Source organism: Chiloscyllium punctatum, chromosome 7 (genome assembly GCF_047496795.1).
Source record: "Chiloscyllium punctatum isolate Juve2018m chromosome 7, sChiPun1.3, whole genome shotgun sequence".
NCBI lineage: Eukaryota > Metazoa > Chordata > Chondrichthyes > Orectolobiformes > Hemiscylliidae > Chiloscyllium > Chiloscyllium punctatum.
Window position 1 is genome coordinate 102,302,881 of NC_092745.1, and position 17,726 is coordinate 102,320,606.

Consider the following 17,726-nt stretch of genomic DNA (forward strand, 5'->3'; position numbering starts at 1 on the left):
GCTCACTGTTGACGTCAGACACATTTAGTAACTAGCTGGGACAATGATAGGGTAAGAATTATAACTCAAAGGAGGGGGAATTCATCCATGGTATAGGCTTCAATGTGGCCCTGCAGGCTTCTGTCATGAGAGCAGAAAATATAAATCATATGGTGGAGCCACACCCATATTTGTGAAAAAAACGGGTCACATTATCTATCATATGAAAGGTCATTTAAACACAGTATGAAATCAGATTAGTTTAGTCAGAATCAGGAATGTGTACACATTTTTGCAAATGAGATAAGTTTGATTGCAATATTTTTAACTAATCATAAATTAATGCATATTTTTAAAAAATGTGAATCAATACAAACTGAAACATTTAGAATGTTTGATAAACCATGACAGAATGCCATTTACATTAAAACCTGAAAAGTCTGATAAATGTTAATTTGTACATTTTAAAAGTCTGATAATTTAGTTTTGAGGAGAGTTGAAACATTTATCTGTGACTGTATTTTGCAAGTTCTTGTGCTGGTATCCACACTGAGTATTTGGTAAATGAGAGGATGCTCTTTAAAAAGTAGCAGTTGCAGCCTGAAATGTTATCAGCTAGAATAATTCATTGTTCACGGGCAATTGACCCAATTTTTCGCAATGCCCATGACCATCACCTGGATCTGCACCTTAATAACAGATACTCCAGACCAGCAGAAGTGGGCCTAATTTAACTTCAGGATTTACACATTAACCGCATCCTGGCTTACTGGGCTTGTTCACTGTGCAATGATAACAAATGTTGAACACTGCACCATGTCATTGATTTACTTTGAATGTTCAAAATTATTCAGAATGGCACGTATTGGTAGCCCCACAAACAATTGGAACTGATTGGGTTGGAGAGGGCAGGAACAGAGAGATAATGGACTTGAATGTGTGGCTGGGGAACTGGTGCAGGAAGCAAGGATTTAATTCTTGGATCACTGGGGTATGTTTAGCGGTAAGGATAAATTATACAAGAGGGACGGGTTGCACCTTATTAAGTGAGGGACCAGAATTCTGGCAGGTAGGTTTGCCACTGCAACACAGCTGTGTTTAAACAAAATAGCAGGGGGGGAGGGGACAAACTGGAAGTTTAAGAAGGACGTTAAAGGGAAAGTTAGAACAAGAGAAGTCAAGAAAGACAATAGAATCAATGGAACAGAAAACTCAAAAAAGGAGCATGCTGTAGGGTCAAGTGAAATAGGGATTGATAGGAAGAGTGATGGGAGTAACAAATTAAAAATATTATATATGAATGCACGAAGCATTAGAAATAAGGTGGATAAGCTTGAGGCTCTTTTGGAAATTTGCAGCTACGATGTTGTGGGGATAATGGAGACATGGCTTCAAGTGGACAAGCCTGGGAAATGAATATTCAAGGCTATATGTGCTATCGTAAGGACAGACTGACTGGCAGAGGGGGTGGGGTGGCCCTTTTAGTAAGGAATGATATTCAGTCCCTTGCGCAGGGGGACCTAGAATCAGGGGGATGCAGAGTCAATATGGATAGAGCTGAGAAATTCTATGAGTAGAAAGACCCTAATGGGAGTTATCTACAGGCCCCCAAACAGTAGTCTGGATGTAGTGTGTAAGTTGAATAAGGAGCTGAAATTGGCCTGTTGCAAAGATATTACAACAGTTGTTATGGGGGATGCAGTTAATGTGGATAAATGTGTAGTTATCCACTTTGGTGGCAAGAACAGAAAGGCAGATTACTACCTAAATGGAGTGAAGTTAGGTAAAGGGGCAGTACAATGAGATGTAGGTGTTCTTGTACATCAGTCAATGAAAGCAAGCATGCAGGTACAGCAGGCAGTGAAGAAAGCTCATAGCATGCTGGCTTTCATAACAAGAGGAATTGAGTATAGAAGCAAAGAGGACCTTCTGCAACTGTACAGGGCCCTGGTGAGACCGCACCTGGAATATTGTGCGCAGTTTTGGTCTCCAAATTTGAGGAAAGACATTCTGGCTATTGAGGGAGTGCAGCAGAGGTTCACGAGGTCAGTTCCCGGAATGGCGGGACTTTCTTATGCTGAAAGATTGGAGCAACTGGCCTTGTATGCACTTGAGTTTAGAAAGCTGAGAGGGGATCTGATTGAGACGTATAAGATTATTAAAGGATTGGACACTCTGGAGACAGGAAGCATGTTTCCACTGATGGGTGAGTCCTGCACCAGAGGACACATTTTAAAAATAAGGGGTAAGCCACTTAGAACAGAGTTGAGGAGAAACTTCTTCACCCAGAGAGTGGTGGGTGTATGGAATGCACTGCCTCAGAAGGCTGTGGAGGCCAAGTCTCTGGATACTATCAACAAAGAGTTGGATAGAGCTCTTAAGGATAGTGGAATCAAGGGTTATGGGGATAAGGCAGGAACAGAATACTGATTGAGGATGAGCAGCCATGATCATAATGAATGGTGGTGCTGGCTCGAAGGGCAGAATGGCATACTCCTGCACCTATTGTCTATTGTCTATTGATTGTCAGAAATACGCAGAACTTACATTTGACAAGAGCCCAGAGTGCAAGCTCAATCAATAGCTTTAATATTTGTACAAGAACTGAAATCAATAGATATACATAAATATTTTTTGGACTGGATTCCCTCATCTAATTTCTAAACTATTCTGTACATAAACCGCTCCATCCCAATAAGATGAATTAAACCTAGCTTTTAGTTTGGGGGAGTGATGGGGGCATTTGATGAGGAGAGAAAATTGCAAGCAGCAATGTTGCAGCATAGAGCTCTCAACCTTCAGATAGTGCTATAGATTCCTTCAAATCCATTGGACACTAGCTTCTGAACTATTGCTATTGTTGAACAGCAGTTTGAAGTTTTACCTCAAAATGATCTGCTGGCACAATTCGCCCTGGCAATAATCTTCTTGAAGTGACTCAGTGCTAAGCAATGTAACTCGAAGGCAAATGACTAATAGGGTGGCGCAATATTTAGGACAAGCATCTTTCTGTGCAACTACGCCCATTCGGACACTTAGCACTTTTTTCCAATGCCAGTCTTGAAAGTACATTAAACTTTTCTTGTCATTTAAGTCTGCGCTGGTAAAATAATTAATGTCATGATCTACTTGAGCAAGGTGAATTTTTTGTGCACTGATTCTTCCATTATGAACACTAACAGGAGGTACGGTCAAAGTCTTAATATATGACTAACTCATCCGCCTATTTACAGAACCACTTTTCTTCCTTTACTCTATGATTAATCCATAGCTATTAGTCATTGGTTTAGATAAAGAGATTTTTTATTTAATTTCGGAAGTTTGAAAATAGATTCAGTTTTACCACATCTTGGAGATGATTCTACTGTACAGTTCCAATTTCCATCTCTCCACCTTGCAGCTGGCGATCACAGTTGCAGAATTTAAAACCAGATTATTAACAGTAAGTTCTAAAAAGGCAAACATATGAATTTAAGATAGTCAGGAATCAAGGTTAGGTTAGGATTTAATTCTAGACACCATGGGCCCTGACCAAGTTCTGGCAATATAACTAAAGGCGAGAGTGCCAGAACTATCACCTAGCCAAGGTGTTCAAATACAGCCAGATCACTGGCAGCTACTTAATAATGTAGACAGTTGCTCAGGCATGTCCAGTATACAAAAAGCAGAACAAAGCCAATCTTGCTAATTCTGTCAGTCTCTCAGTCTACACTTGATCATTAGGAAAGTAATGGAAGGGATTATCCACAGTGCTATCAGTCGGCACTTGTAAAGGAAGTGTCCACTCGCTGAAGCTCAGGTTTGTCTTTGCTAGTGCCTCTCAGTTGTTGACTGCAATACAGCTTTGGTCCAAACATGAACAACAGAGCTATACTCCAAAAGGTGAGGTCATAGTGACTGCCCTTTTTCAAAGTAGTGTTTGACTGGGTATAGCATCAAGGTGCCCACAAAACCAGAGTCAATAAGGATCAGGAGAAATCTTTCTGCCAGTTGGAATCATATTGAGCAGGTCATTGCAGCATAAAGAGTGCTTGGTGGTATCGTTGATGACACCAGCCAATACTTTACTGATGACTGAAAGTATGCGCATGGGGTAAAAAGGATATATATTTGGTTCTGCTTTTTGTGAACATGATATACCTCAGATAATTTTTACCTCAGAATACTGGAATATATGAGGAAAGTAAATAGAAAGATATTTTGGAAAGCTGAGGACTATGGAAAGCAAGGAACATTCAGAAATTAATCTTTATAGAAATATGCATTCGAATCAAAAATAAATTTATTCTTTTTTCTTGATGGTCAGTACTCTATCTACAGAGGTAAATGTTTGTCTGCCCTCATAGAAACTGTTCTTTTATCTGAATTTGCTGTTGTCCAAAACTCATGTCTGGTGGTCCTCAGTTAGTTTTCTAAACCTCTACCACAAGGATATTGGAATAAATTTTTTTAAGAGAGTCACCACTGTCACTATGATGTGATTTTGCCTCCATCAGGATATTTTACTGATGGAACAATTTTATATTAGCTCTCAAAACATAGGAAACTCTATGTGGATAGTATGATATTAAAGAACCCAATGGTCATTTATTCCAGTTTAATATTATGTACAAATATTACATTCACAGACATAGTAGACTAAATTCAAACTATTAAGTTATACACAGCTGCAATGCTTCCAGTAGCATGTCATGCTCTAAGTAATCCTAGAGTGAGATTGAGACTCTTATAACCTCAAGTCATATGCCATGACACAGTGATGATATCATGAGCAAGTGTATTAAAGGTATTATTACATACTGACCATGACCCATAACAGAACACAACCAGGACCATTAAAATAACTATAAAGGGTATCACACTCTCTATGTTGTGATTTGTTACAATGCCATGAGTGGCAAATTTGTAATTTGTCTGGTGCTGATCACAAAACAAACAGAAAACTGATGTTTCCAGATTTCAAATTTCTGGACTGCAGAGATACAGTGATTCATTATGAGTCTGAGATTGTAGTTTTAATCCTGTCCAAATGGGGTATCCATGCCTCAGAGAAACCCTGCAGCTAATGGGAGGTGATAACACATATTAGCACTGCAACTGGTCTTGATTGGCCCACCAATTGCCTGATCCAAAGGACCCCAATGCAGACTTAGAGAATTAGCCCTTAAGTTGGGAATCAGAACCCCCCATACTTCCATAAGCAGCTGCTTCCCCTGAGGCTCTGACCTTCTCAGAGGTGCATTCCTCCCAAATACTAAGTCTGTCGATTAGGATGACTTCTGGGCAAAAGTCCTTTGCACTCTTTGAAGTTCATACAACTAAAGTTCAGGATGTAGGGAAACCTAGGCTTCTACTTTGCCACTGAACTAACTGCAGAGAAGCTGATATCCCATCACCAAGTCACCCTTTATTTACTTGTGCACAGTACATTGACTGTGGCCAGCCAGCTCGGAGTCAGTCCCCTGAACAGAGGAGATTCTAAATCCACTGTGTATATATATATATTTTTTTTCTTTTCACAGACATCTTCCCTAAACAAGGAGGAAAAGACAAAGAAACTCTCCTCCTCATTCGCAGCAGGAACACACTGACTGTGGCCCAGCCAGCACAGAGTCAGTTCCCCTGAACTGAGGAGATTCTAAATTCTAATACTTTTTTAAAACCCCGACATTACCGCCTAAGTGCGGTGGTGCTTATATTTTCCCCAGCCCCCATGTTGTGAATGTGCAGGCGTGAGACACAGTGAATTCAACAGGCGTACAAATCTTTATTCAATTTCCACCACCAGGAAGAAAGGAAACACCAAGGTGCCCAGTGACAAGCAGTGCCCTTCTCAGAGGTTATTGCTGCATGATCAATCAGTGAAGGGGAGGACAGGGGTTAAATTGAAATAGAGTTGGAGGGGGATTATAAAACACTCCATTCCCTGCGGTGCCCACCTCTCCCTGAACAGCTGGATGGAGTTGGTGGACACCACATGCTCCTTCTCCAGAGACACCCCTGTTTATATTTTTTTTCTTTTTTTAAGAAAAGAACACACAGGCTGTAGCCAGCCAGTGAAACAACAGTTCCCTAATGAGAACTGAGTGACACCTGAAACACATTGACTGTGTGATCAGGCAGTTTAGGAATCAGTCCTCAATAAAGAAGGAATACCAGTTAACAAACTGGCTAAATAATTCAGCCCGTTCAGGAATCAGGCTTCCCCCAGAAAAGCAGAAACCTACAGTAGCAGTAACTCACTGACTGTGGCCCAGCCAGCACAGAGTCAGTCCCCTAAACTGAAGAGCTTCTAAATCTCCTGGTTGTATTTTTTACCTTTACCCCCACACTATTGCCTAACTGCAGTTGTGCTTATATTTTTTTCCCCAGCCCCCATGTGTGGGTGTGTGGGTGTGCAGGCGTGAGACACAGTGAATTCAACAGGTGTACACATCTTTATTCAATTTCCATCACCAGGAAGAAAGGAAACACCATGGTGGCCAGTGTCCTTCTCAAAGGGCAATGCTGTGTGATCAAACAGTGAGAGGGAAGGCAGGGGTTAAATCAAAATAGAGTTGGAGGGGGATTATAAAACACTCCATTCCCTGCAGTGCCCACCTCTCCCTGAAGCTCGAGGGAGTTGGTATACACCATGTGTCCTTTCTCCAAAGATACCCCGTTTACTTTTTTTCTTTTCTTTTCCACCACCAGGAAGAAAGGAAACACCCAAGTGCACCCCTACTTATATATTTGATTTTTTTTGTATTTTTGCACCCCGTTTATTTTTTTCTTCTTCTTCTAGCCCCCTCAGAGCCAGCTCTCAAAGTGAACAGAACCTCTGACACCCCTGTTTCTTTTTCTTCTTTTTTTGATTTTTTTTTAAACCCCCACACAACCGCCTAACTGCGGTAGTGCTTATTTTATCCCCAGCACCCTTGGTGTGTGTGTACAGGTGTGAGACACAGTGAAAGACACAAGGTGCACAAATCCTTATTCAAATTTCCACCACCAGGAAGAAAAGAAACACCTAAGTGGCCAGTGATAAGCAGTGCCCTTCACGTCAAAGGGCAATACTGTGTGATCAAACAGTGAGAGGGAAGGCAGGGGTTAAATCAAAATAGAGTTGGAGGGGGATTATAAATCACTCCATTCCCTGCAGTGCCCACCTCTCCCTGAACAGCTCGGGGGAGTTGGTAGACACCACGTGTCCCTTCTCCAAAGATACCCCTGTTTACTTTTTTTCTTTTCCACCACCAGGAAGAAACGAAACACCCAAGTGCACCCCTGCTTATATATTTGTTTTTTTTTGTATTTTTGTGCCCTTGTTTATATTGGTCAGTCAGGGCTTCCTCATTGCAGAATAACAACCCTAATCAAGGATCTTGCAGTGAATGAGATCCACGTAATGAGAAACATATGGAAGAATCATTGCAATTTTATTTGTTCCTTCTGCTACACAATTCATAATTTACAGCTCAGAATCAGGCCTTCCACTCTATACAATCTATGCTGGTTCTGCTGCTCAACATGAACTTTTACTCAACCTAATAACCTCATCTCACATCATTGATATATTTTCTGTCTTGCAATTATCTGGATTCCCTTGAATGTACCTATGTTATTTACTTCTACTTCTCCATATTTTAGCAAATTGCACATTCTCATTACTCCCTGAATAAGCAAGTTGCCTCTGATTGCCTTCTCCGATTCTATTAGTGACTGCTTTCATAATTTATGGGTATCCAGTTGTGGACTCTTCCAAAAATGAAAACAACATCTCCACATTTACACGATAGAATTCCTCCAAAACATCAAAAACTTTTATCAAGATACTTTACTCATTTTTATTCTAAATTCTCTCTAAAATTCTGGCATTATACTTTATAGAGTAGGTGTGGTACAATGAAGTCTGCTTTGTTTTACACACACAACCAGGTCTGGTAATCTTTAGTTGAGAAACGATGAACTTCAACATCAATATACCACATACCAGTGTATTTATTCAGCAGAATAGGGGCTTGTAAAGCTGACTGACCTACATAGACATTGTAAACTGTGAGTAGACCATGTATAGGTATTTATCTTAATAAAAGGTATTTTATTTCAGCTATCACTTAACCCCCTGAGTTCCTTATTATAAGTTTATGTTCATATTTAGTGATTTTTTAGCCCTTTCATGCAATGTAGGGGTTGCTGGCAAGGCCTGCATAGTATCATAAAGTCTCACAGCATAGAAACAGGCCCTTCAGCCCTCCACATTTATGTTGACCAACAAACACCAAACTACACTAAATACCCTTACCTGCACCTGATCTGGAGCTTAATACACCCTGGTATTTTAAGTACTCATCTAATTGCTTCTTAAATGTTGTGAGAGTATCTATCTCCGCCAACTTCTCAGGCAGTATATTCCATATTTTTGCCACCCACTGGGTGAGTTTTTTTCCTCAGATCTCCTCTAATCCATTTGATCTTCACCTTAAACATAAGCCGTCTGGTCTTAGACATGTCGGGCACAATCTACTCTGCCTATGCCTCTCATAATTTTGTTTTCTCAATCAGACTCACCCTCAGCCTCCGCTGCTCCAGGGAAAACGAACCCAATCCATCCACTCTCTCCTCATTACTGAGACCTTTCATCTCAGGAATCATTGTGGTGAATTTCTTTTGCATCCTCTCCATTGCAATCTGATACTGCAGCAACCATACCTGCACACAATAATCCATCCATGGCCTAACTAGTGTTTTATAAAACTGTAACAAGACTTTCTTGCTCCTATATTCTACACCTCAGCAAATGAAGGCAAGTACCCTGTCTATCAGTGCTGAGACCTTCAGGGATCTAAGGACTTGTGCACCAAGCTCCCTGGGGACCTACCATTCATTGTGTATGTCCTTTCCTTATTAGACGTCCCAGAATCAACTTATTGGGATTCAATTCCATCTGCCATTGCTCTGCCCAATTTACCAACCGATTATTATCAGAATTTGTTGCCCATTCCCAATTGTTCTTATTGAAGGCAGGTTTTCTCATAGTTTTGCTTCACAGGTCCATGTGCCTACACTAAGGAGCAGTACTCTGACATGGCAGTTGAGTCTATCATCTAATGCATTCTTTTACTTTGTTACAAAAGCATCTGTAACAAAGTAAAATGCCCAAAGTGTTTCACAGAAACAGTGTAAGATAAAATATGACACTAAGGCAATAAGAAGACATTGAGGCAAATGACCAAAACTATGGACACAGATAACTTTTAAGGAGTATCCTAAAAGGTGGAAAGTGAGTGACAGAAATGAAAAGGTAAAGGTAGGAAATTCCAGTCTTTAATGTCTGGGCAACTGAAGGTGCACCCAACAACGTTGAATCAATTAACATTGGTAATGCTCAAATGGCCAGAGATCTTGGAAGGTTATAGGGTTGAAGGAAGTCAAGATGAGGAAGAGTGAGGCCACAGATGAATGTGAAAACATGAAAACAAGGACAAAATTAAAATCAAATTCAAACAAAAACAGAAATTGGTGGGAAAACTGAGCAGGTCTGGCAGCATCTGTGGAGAGAAAGCAGAATTAATGTTTCAGGTCCAAAAGTGACCCTTTTTCAGAGCTGATTGTAGTTGGAAAAAGGTTGGGATTTATACTGTAGATGGAGTGGGACAGGAAGGAAGAGTAAACAGTGGATGGAAGTGAAGCCTGACAGAGAGAACAACATTTGGAAAGAGAAAGGGAAATGAATCTGTAAAGGTTAGCCTGTGGGAGTCTATAGCTGCTAATGGGGACAGAGACTAGCTGTCAATGGGTTAGTTATGATAGTAGCCCATGTGATGACAGTGCCTGGTGTGTGGGGATTGGGTAAGGACATGGGAAAATGTGCTTGGACACTGCTTTCTCTCCACAAATGCTGCCAGACCTGCTGAATTTTCCCAGCAAATTCTGTTTTTATTTCTGACTTTCTGCATCTGCAGTTTTTTTTTGTGTTAAAATCAAGCTTTTCCCAAAAATAATACTTATATGCAGGACTAGATGCATGTTCAAAAAATATGAATGAATTGTTCCTGGGCAGCAATAAAACTATGGGCAGAGAAAAAAATAAAGATATTCTCCTCTATGATAATTCTTCCAAGCAAGCAGCTGGCTGACAAGACAGAAAACTGGAAAATCCCAGTTAGGCTTCTTAATTCATATTTGACAAGGCTCTTAAAGGGTTTAATCTACCTGCCACCTGGTGGGGATCATGACCTTACTGAGCCTTAAACACACCTCCCACAAAATAACCAAGTGCTTGAAGAGAAGCTATTGCAGAGGGTATTCTGATACCAAGCAGTTATGCTCTGCTGGTGAATAAAATATTGGAGGATGATGGTGTGGTCAACCATTTCAAAAGGAAGGATCTCAATTCCTTGCTTTTACACTTGTCCATTGTACCACATAATGTGATCACTGTTCAGGATCTATCTTCATTAAATATAGTAACAACCTTAGCAACTTCTCTTGTGACTTATGAAAAAGATCCCCTGCTGTGTTATTTGTCACAATTCCACCAGCTACACGTTCTGCTCCAAGACCTATACTATCATGAGTTGGAATTATATTAGTACTATCCCTTCAATTTTACTGTGTTAAAATCCTTGAACTCTCTTCCCAACAGCATTGAATGTATGCCTACACCTCACAGACTCCAACAATGCAGCAGTTCAAAAAGGCAACTCCCACCAACTTCTCAAAGGAAATTAGGGATGGGCAATAAATGCTGGCCCAACCCAGGATGCCCATATCATGAGTGAATAAAAGGATTCAACTAATAAGCTGCACCTCCACCTTCCCAAAGGAAATCAGAGCTGAGCAATAAACACTGACTCAGCCAGTGACACCCATGTCCCAAGGATTCTTTACTAAAATTGATTACTTCTCTGTACTCAATCTAGATTAACAATAATACTTGGACTGTATTTCAAGGTGTCACTCACTGCCTTCATCTTTTGTGATTTGGGATATATTTATTTTAAAGAATCAAGTAAAATGCATAACGATATTTAGATTCTAACATAAGGCAGGAGTTTTGAGGTAATTAGATTGAAACTTTTCTATCTGTAAAAAGAAACCAAGCACAAATTGCTTATAGTTTAAGAGTCACAAAATATTTCATTTATCAAAAATCCTCTGACTTGGTGCTTCCTTTGTTCAGCAGTATAAACAGTAACGTACTGAATACAGTTACATGATTAATTGCAACGCACTAAAATCAAAAATGAAGACTGGCCACCAATTTTTACCCTTTCTGTCAGTAATCAGAAATGGTATTCATTTAGCTGAGCAGAATAGGTCGACTATCATTGTTTTGTTACTTGGCTCCTCTTTTACAGTAAAGAGGAGTTTCTGATCAGGACTTCTTCAGAAATGTGGAGCCATACTTTAAACAGGTGGATCACTTGTAGTGCAAGATTGAAGAAGAAAGGATAACCAGACCTACTTTACTGCAGTTAGTTGCCATATTCTCTGATTGGAAGGTCTAAAAAGACAGAATCAAGGTATTTTGATGGTACCTGTGAAAAGGTAGTTATATAATGTAACTGTGAGGTAAGGTTTCCAGGTGAGTTAGGGTGAGGTGCCAGTTGAATAGGATGCCAGGTAGGTAGGGTACCTGGTGAGGAGTGCACCAAATGGACAGAGTGCCAGATGGAGAGGATGTCATGTGGGTAAGTGGGTGGGGTGCCAAGTAATTAGGAGGTAGAGTGCCAGGTAAACAGAGTACCAGGTGGCTAGGTAGCAAGTATGTACTGTGCAACAGTGCAAGAGGGCAACAGGACCAGGGTAAGTGCGGGAGTGTTTTGGCTAGATCAGGGTGGACAGGAAATGTCAGATCCAGCGGGTGACTGGGACAGAGACATATTGGAACCCAGTGATGGGACAGATCCCAGCTGAGTGTCAGGTCCTGGTATCTACATTGGCAATGGTAGAAGTGGTGGCGGGTTTGGTGGTAAGGAATGGGTTGTGTCCTAGAGATGAGGTGGGAGAAGACATTGCCAAGTTCAGTGAAGGGGAGAGAGGAGTCTGATTCAGCAGTGGAAGAACAGTCTCAGGTGCTGGGGGAGATTTGGACCTGGGGGCGCAGGGAGCAGGGGGGTTTCTGATCTGGCAGTGTGGGGAATGGGGATGTGGTGGAGTAGAGTAGAAGGTGTCAGGCAGTGAGGTTAGAGGAGGATTTTGGATCTATTGAGGGGGGAGAAGACGCCGAATTCCACAGTAGAGAAAGGTGTGTCAGGTGAGAATCTCAGGAATGTCGTAGGAGGTATGTGAGCCACATTGGGGAGTTAATTGTCTAGTTATTAGGAGTTAAGCTAGGTTTTTAATAATATCTCTTTACGTAACTGCAGCAGAACCCTTCAAACTCCTTGCTTTAAATATCTTGAGAGCAATTCAAGAGAAATGTTCAGCAGAATCTTCAATTTCCCAAGCAATCCCTCAGAGTGAGCCGCTGAGGGGTTTCCTCAGGGTCACTGTGTGCAAATCCCAGCTCCTCTGTAGAAACAATTAACTGCTCATCAGAAAACATGAGTCATTATTATCCTGTAGGCTGCTTAAAGTTATTAACATACGATAAATCAATTCCAATCTGTGGCTGAAGGTTTTGTTTAGACATTCATATTCCAATCTTGCTTCTTTCTTCTTCCCTCTAAGTGAAGGATTGGCAACACCACTCAAACCGAGGGATGAGTTTGGATTAGGTGGGCCAGAATTGAATGGCTTGTAAAAGTTACCACTCAAGATATTGTGAAAAATCAGGTAACAAGCTCAAATTTACTTTTCTACTTCTGCTCTTTAGTAAATTTCTATGGACCAAAATGAATTGGAAATTCAATCCCTCTTGAGGGCATGGTTAGCATTAGGGGAAATGACATTTTCATGAAAATGGAATGTTACAGGCAAAAAGCAATAGTTCCCACTGGGTGTGAAGGCCACTTTCCCAATAAATTCCCATTCATTCCTCTGGATGCAGACAGACTTCTAATTTGGTGCTATCAATAAATTAAAATGATGGTAACTTATAGTCCAGCTCAAAGTCTGTTGCACAGTGGTTGCATAACTCCAAAAGAGTCCACATTTGTGTGTCATAAGCAATTTCGAGGTGTCCTGAATTATTGGAATCCAGTCTGCGTGACCTAAAGGCAAGGTGTAACGGGGTTGCTGGAGGTGTTGGAAGTGCCTGGGGAATAATGAATAAATATAGTACAATGTGACAGAGGGTGGGGCAACATTTGCTGACATAGCACTGAAGACTATATAATGTGTACAGGAGGAAGGGAGTTCCTCTAACTGGAGTGAGCCAGGATGCCCTCCAAATCAACTTTGTGAAGACAATGGCAGTAGATAACTGTAATGATTATAACAGGTTCAGCCACGTGGATCTCATAGAATAGGAGTTCCCTGGTTGGGGCTGTTAATCTGGTCTAGTTAGGGAGCCTTGGCTGACAGATATAAAAAGGAGTGTCAGACAGTCCGTTCACTCTGAGAGCTGGCTCTGACGGAACTGGATCAGTGTCAAGGACTCTCCATATGTAAATAAAGGATGTCTTGGTGATGGCATACCAGCTTCTGTGGAATTATTTCAATAGTCATTACTGTTGATGCTGTGCAGTATGAGAGAAAGTGAGGACTGCAGATGCTGGAGATCAGAGTCAAAAAGTGAGGTGCTAGAAAAACAAAGCACATCAGGTAGCATTCGAGGAGCAGGAGAGTTGACGTTTTGGGCATAAGCTCTTCATCACGAATGTTGGGGGGTTGAGGGGGGACAGGGCTGAGAGATACACAGAAAGGTGGGGGTGGGTTGGAGAGAAGGGTGTCTGGGAAGGTGATAGGTAGATGCAGGTAGGTGGTGATAGTTATAGGTCAGAGGGGAGGGTGGTGGGGATAGGAGGAAAGGAAGATGGACAGATATGACAGTTCAAGAGGGCAGTGCCAAGTTGAAGGGTTGGATCTGGGATGAGGTGGGGGAACAGGAGATGAGGAAATTGATGAAGTCGTTGTAGATGCCATGTAGTTGGTGGATCCCAAGGTGGAAGATGAGGCGTTCTTCCTCGAGTTATCGGGTAGCTTGGATTTGGTGGTGGAGGGGGCCCAGGACTTGTATGTCCTTGGCAAAGTGAGAGATGGAGATGAGGTGGTCAGCTACAGGACAGTCGGGTAGTTTGGTGCACGTGTTCCAGAGATGTCCCCTGAAACTTTCTGCGAGTTGGCGTCCTGTGTCGTATTAAGGTCATGCGTGCAGGCTGCAGAGATGTTCAATAACGTCACATCAGTGGCCAAGATCAAGTGATTGGGGCAGCACGGTGGCTCAGTAGTTAGCACTGCTGCCTCACAGCGCCAGGGACTTGGGTTCAATTCCAGCCTCGGGCGACTGACTTTGTGGAATTTGCACATTCTCCCCGTGTTTGCATAGAGTGCCTCCAGTATGCTCCGGTTTCCTTCCATGGTCCAAAGATGTGCAGGTTAGGTAAATTGGCTATGGGAAATTGCCCATAGTGTCCAGGAATATATAGGTTTGGTGCATTAGTCAGGGGCAAGTATAGGGGAATAGGTCTGGGTGGGTTACTCTTCGGAGGGTCAGTGTGGAATTGCTGGACTGAAGGGCCTGTTTCCACACTGTAGGGGGTCTAATACTAAAATTCATCCTCAAATGTCACATTCTTGTACTAGAATCACTAGCTCTGCACACTGATCATCTCAAGGTCTTCACTATCCTCACATCAACCTTACTCAACTGTGGCACATACTTCAACAAATAGAACATAGAACACTACAGGCCCTTCAGCCCTCAACGTTGTGCCAGCCTTTTACCCTACTCTAAGATCAAACTAGTCTACATATCCTTCAGTGTTTTATGTGCCTTTCCAAGAGTCACTTAAATGTTCCAAATGGATCTGACTCTACTGCCACCACTGGCAGTGCAATCCATGCACCCACCACTCTCTGCATAAAGAACCTACCTCTCACATGTCTCCTAAACATTCCTCCATTCACCTTAAAATTATGCCCGCTCATGATAGCCATTTCCATCCTGGGAAAAAGTCTCTGGCTATCCATTCTATCTATGCCTCTCATTATCTTGAACACCTCTATCAAGTCATTTCTTATCCTTCTTTGCTCCAAAAGAAAAGCTCTAGCTCCCTCAACATTTCTTCATAAGACACGCCCTCTAGTCCAGGCAGCATCCTGGTAAATCTCCTCTATAGCCTCTCTAAAGTTTCCACATCTTTCCTATAATGAGACAACAAGATCTGAACACAATATTCTGAGTGTGGTCTAACTAAAGCTTTGTGGAGCTGCAGCATAACCTCACAGCTCTTAAACTCAATTCCCCTGCTAATGAAAGCCAACACACCACATACCTTATTAACTCTATCAAGTTGGGTGGCAACTTTGAGGGATCTATGAGTATGGACTCCAAGATCCCTCCATTCCTCCACACTGCCAAGAATCCTGCATTTAACCCCGTATTCTGCATTGATCTTCCAAAATGAATCACTTCACATTTTTCTAGGATGAACACCATCTGCCACTTATCAGCCCAGTTTTGCAATCTGTCAATATCTCATTGCAATCTACAACAGCCCTCCACACTATCCACTACTCCACCAACCTTTGTGTCATCGGCAAGCTTACAAACCCACCTTCCACTTCCTCTTCCAAGTCATGTATAAAAATCTCAAAATGCAGAAGTCCCAGAATTGATCCCTGTGGAACCAAACTCCAGGCTGAATATTTTCTATCTACTACCACCCTCTGTCTTCTATGGCCCAGCCAATTCTGTATCCAGACAGATAGGTTTCCCTGTAGCCCATGCCTCCTTACTTTCTGAATGAGCCTACCATGGGGAAACTTACCAAACGCCTTGCTAAAATCCACATATACCACATCCACTGCTCTACTTTCATCAAAGGATAGTGAAGAAGACGTTTGGTATGCTTTCTTTTATTGGTCAGAGTATTGAGTACAGGAGCTGTACAGGATGTTGGTTGGAATATTGCGTGCAATTTTTGTCTCCTTCCTATCGGAAAAATGTTGTGAAACTTGAAAGGGTTCAGAAAAGATTTACAAGGATGTTGCCAGGGTTGGAGGATCTGAGCTACAGGGAAAGGCTGAACAGGCTGGGGCTGTTTTCCCTGGAGCATCGGAGACTGAGGAGTGACCTTATAGAGATTTACAAAATTATGAGGGGCATAGATAGGATAAGTAGACAAAGTCTTTTCCCTGGAGTCGGGGAGTCCAGAATTAGAGAGAATAGGTTTAGGGTGAGAGGGGAAAGATATAAAAGAGACCTAAGGGGCAATTTTTTCACGCAGAGGGTGGTACGTGTATGGAATGAGCTGCCAGAGGATGTGGTGGAGACTGGTACAATTGTAACATTTAAGAGGCATTTGGATGGGTATATGAATAGGAAGGGTTTGGAGGGATATGGGCCGGGTGCTGGCAGGTGGGACTAGATTGGGTTGGGATATCTGGTCGGCATGGATGGGTTGGACCGAAGGGTCTGTTTCCATGCTGTACATCTCTATGACTCTATGACTCTAATGTGTTTAGTCACATCCTCAAAGAATTCAATAAGGTTTGTGAGGCATGACCTGTCCCTCACAAAGCTATACTAACTATCTCTAATCAACCTATGGTTTTCCAAGAAATCATACATCATGTCTCTCAGAATCCTCTCCAATAATTTGCTCACCACAAACTTAAGACTGATTGGTCTATAATAACCAGGATTATCCTTATTCCCCTTCTTGAACAAGGGAATAACATTTGTCACGCTCTAATCATGTGGCACTACTTCAGTGGGCAGTGAGGACACAAAGATCATTGCCAAAGGTGCAGAAATCTCTTCCCTTGCTTCCTGCAGAAACATTGGGTATATTCCGTCTGGCCTAGGGGATTTAGTTATCCTTATATTTTTCAAAGTTTTCAGCACATCCTCCTTCTTAACATCAACCTGTTCAAGCATGTCAGTCTGTCCTTACAAATGTCAAGATTCCTCTCAGTAGTGAATACTGAAGTAAAGTATGCATTGAGGTCCACACCTACCTCCTCCGACTCCAGGCACAACTTCCCTCCACTATCCCTATCCCTGATCAGCCTGATTCTCAGTCTGGCCATCCTCTTATTCCTCACGTAAGTGTATAATGCCTTGGAGTTTTCCTTAATCCTACCCAACAAGGCTTTGTCATGCCCCCTTTCAGCTCTCCTAAATCCATTCTTCTCTTCCTTCTTGGATACCTCGAATCCCTTGAGAACCTTGTCTGATCTTTGCCTCCTCAACCTTATGTAAGCTTCCTTCTTCCTCTTGACTCAATGTTCCACATCTCTTGTCATCCAAGGTTCCTTCACCCTACCTTTTCCTTGTCTCTGTGGGACAAACCTGTCCAGCACTTGCAGCAAGTGCTCCCCAAACAACCTCCATATTTCTGTCATACATTTCCCTTGAGAATATCTATTCCTAATTTATGCTCCACAGTTCCTGTCTAATAGCATTGCAATTCCTCCTCCCCCAATTAAATACTTTTCCATACTGTTCGCTCCTATTCCTCTCCATGACTATGGTAAAGGACAGGGAGTTGTGTTCACTATCACTGAATTGCTTTACAACTGAGAAATCAGACACCTGGCATGGTTCGTTGCCAAGCACCGAATCCGGTATGGCCTCGCCATTAGTCTGCCTATCTACATATTGAGTCAGGAATTCTTCCTGGACAGACCTGACAAATTCTGCTCCCTCCAAA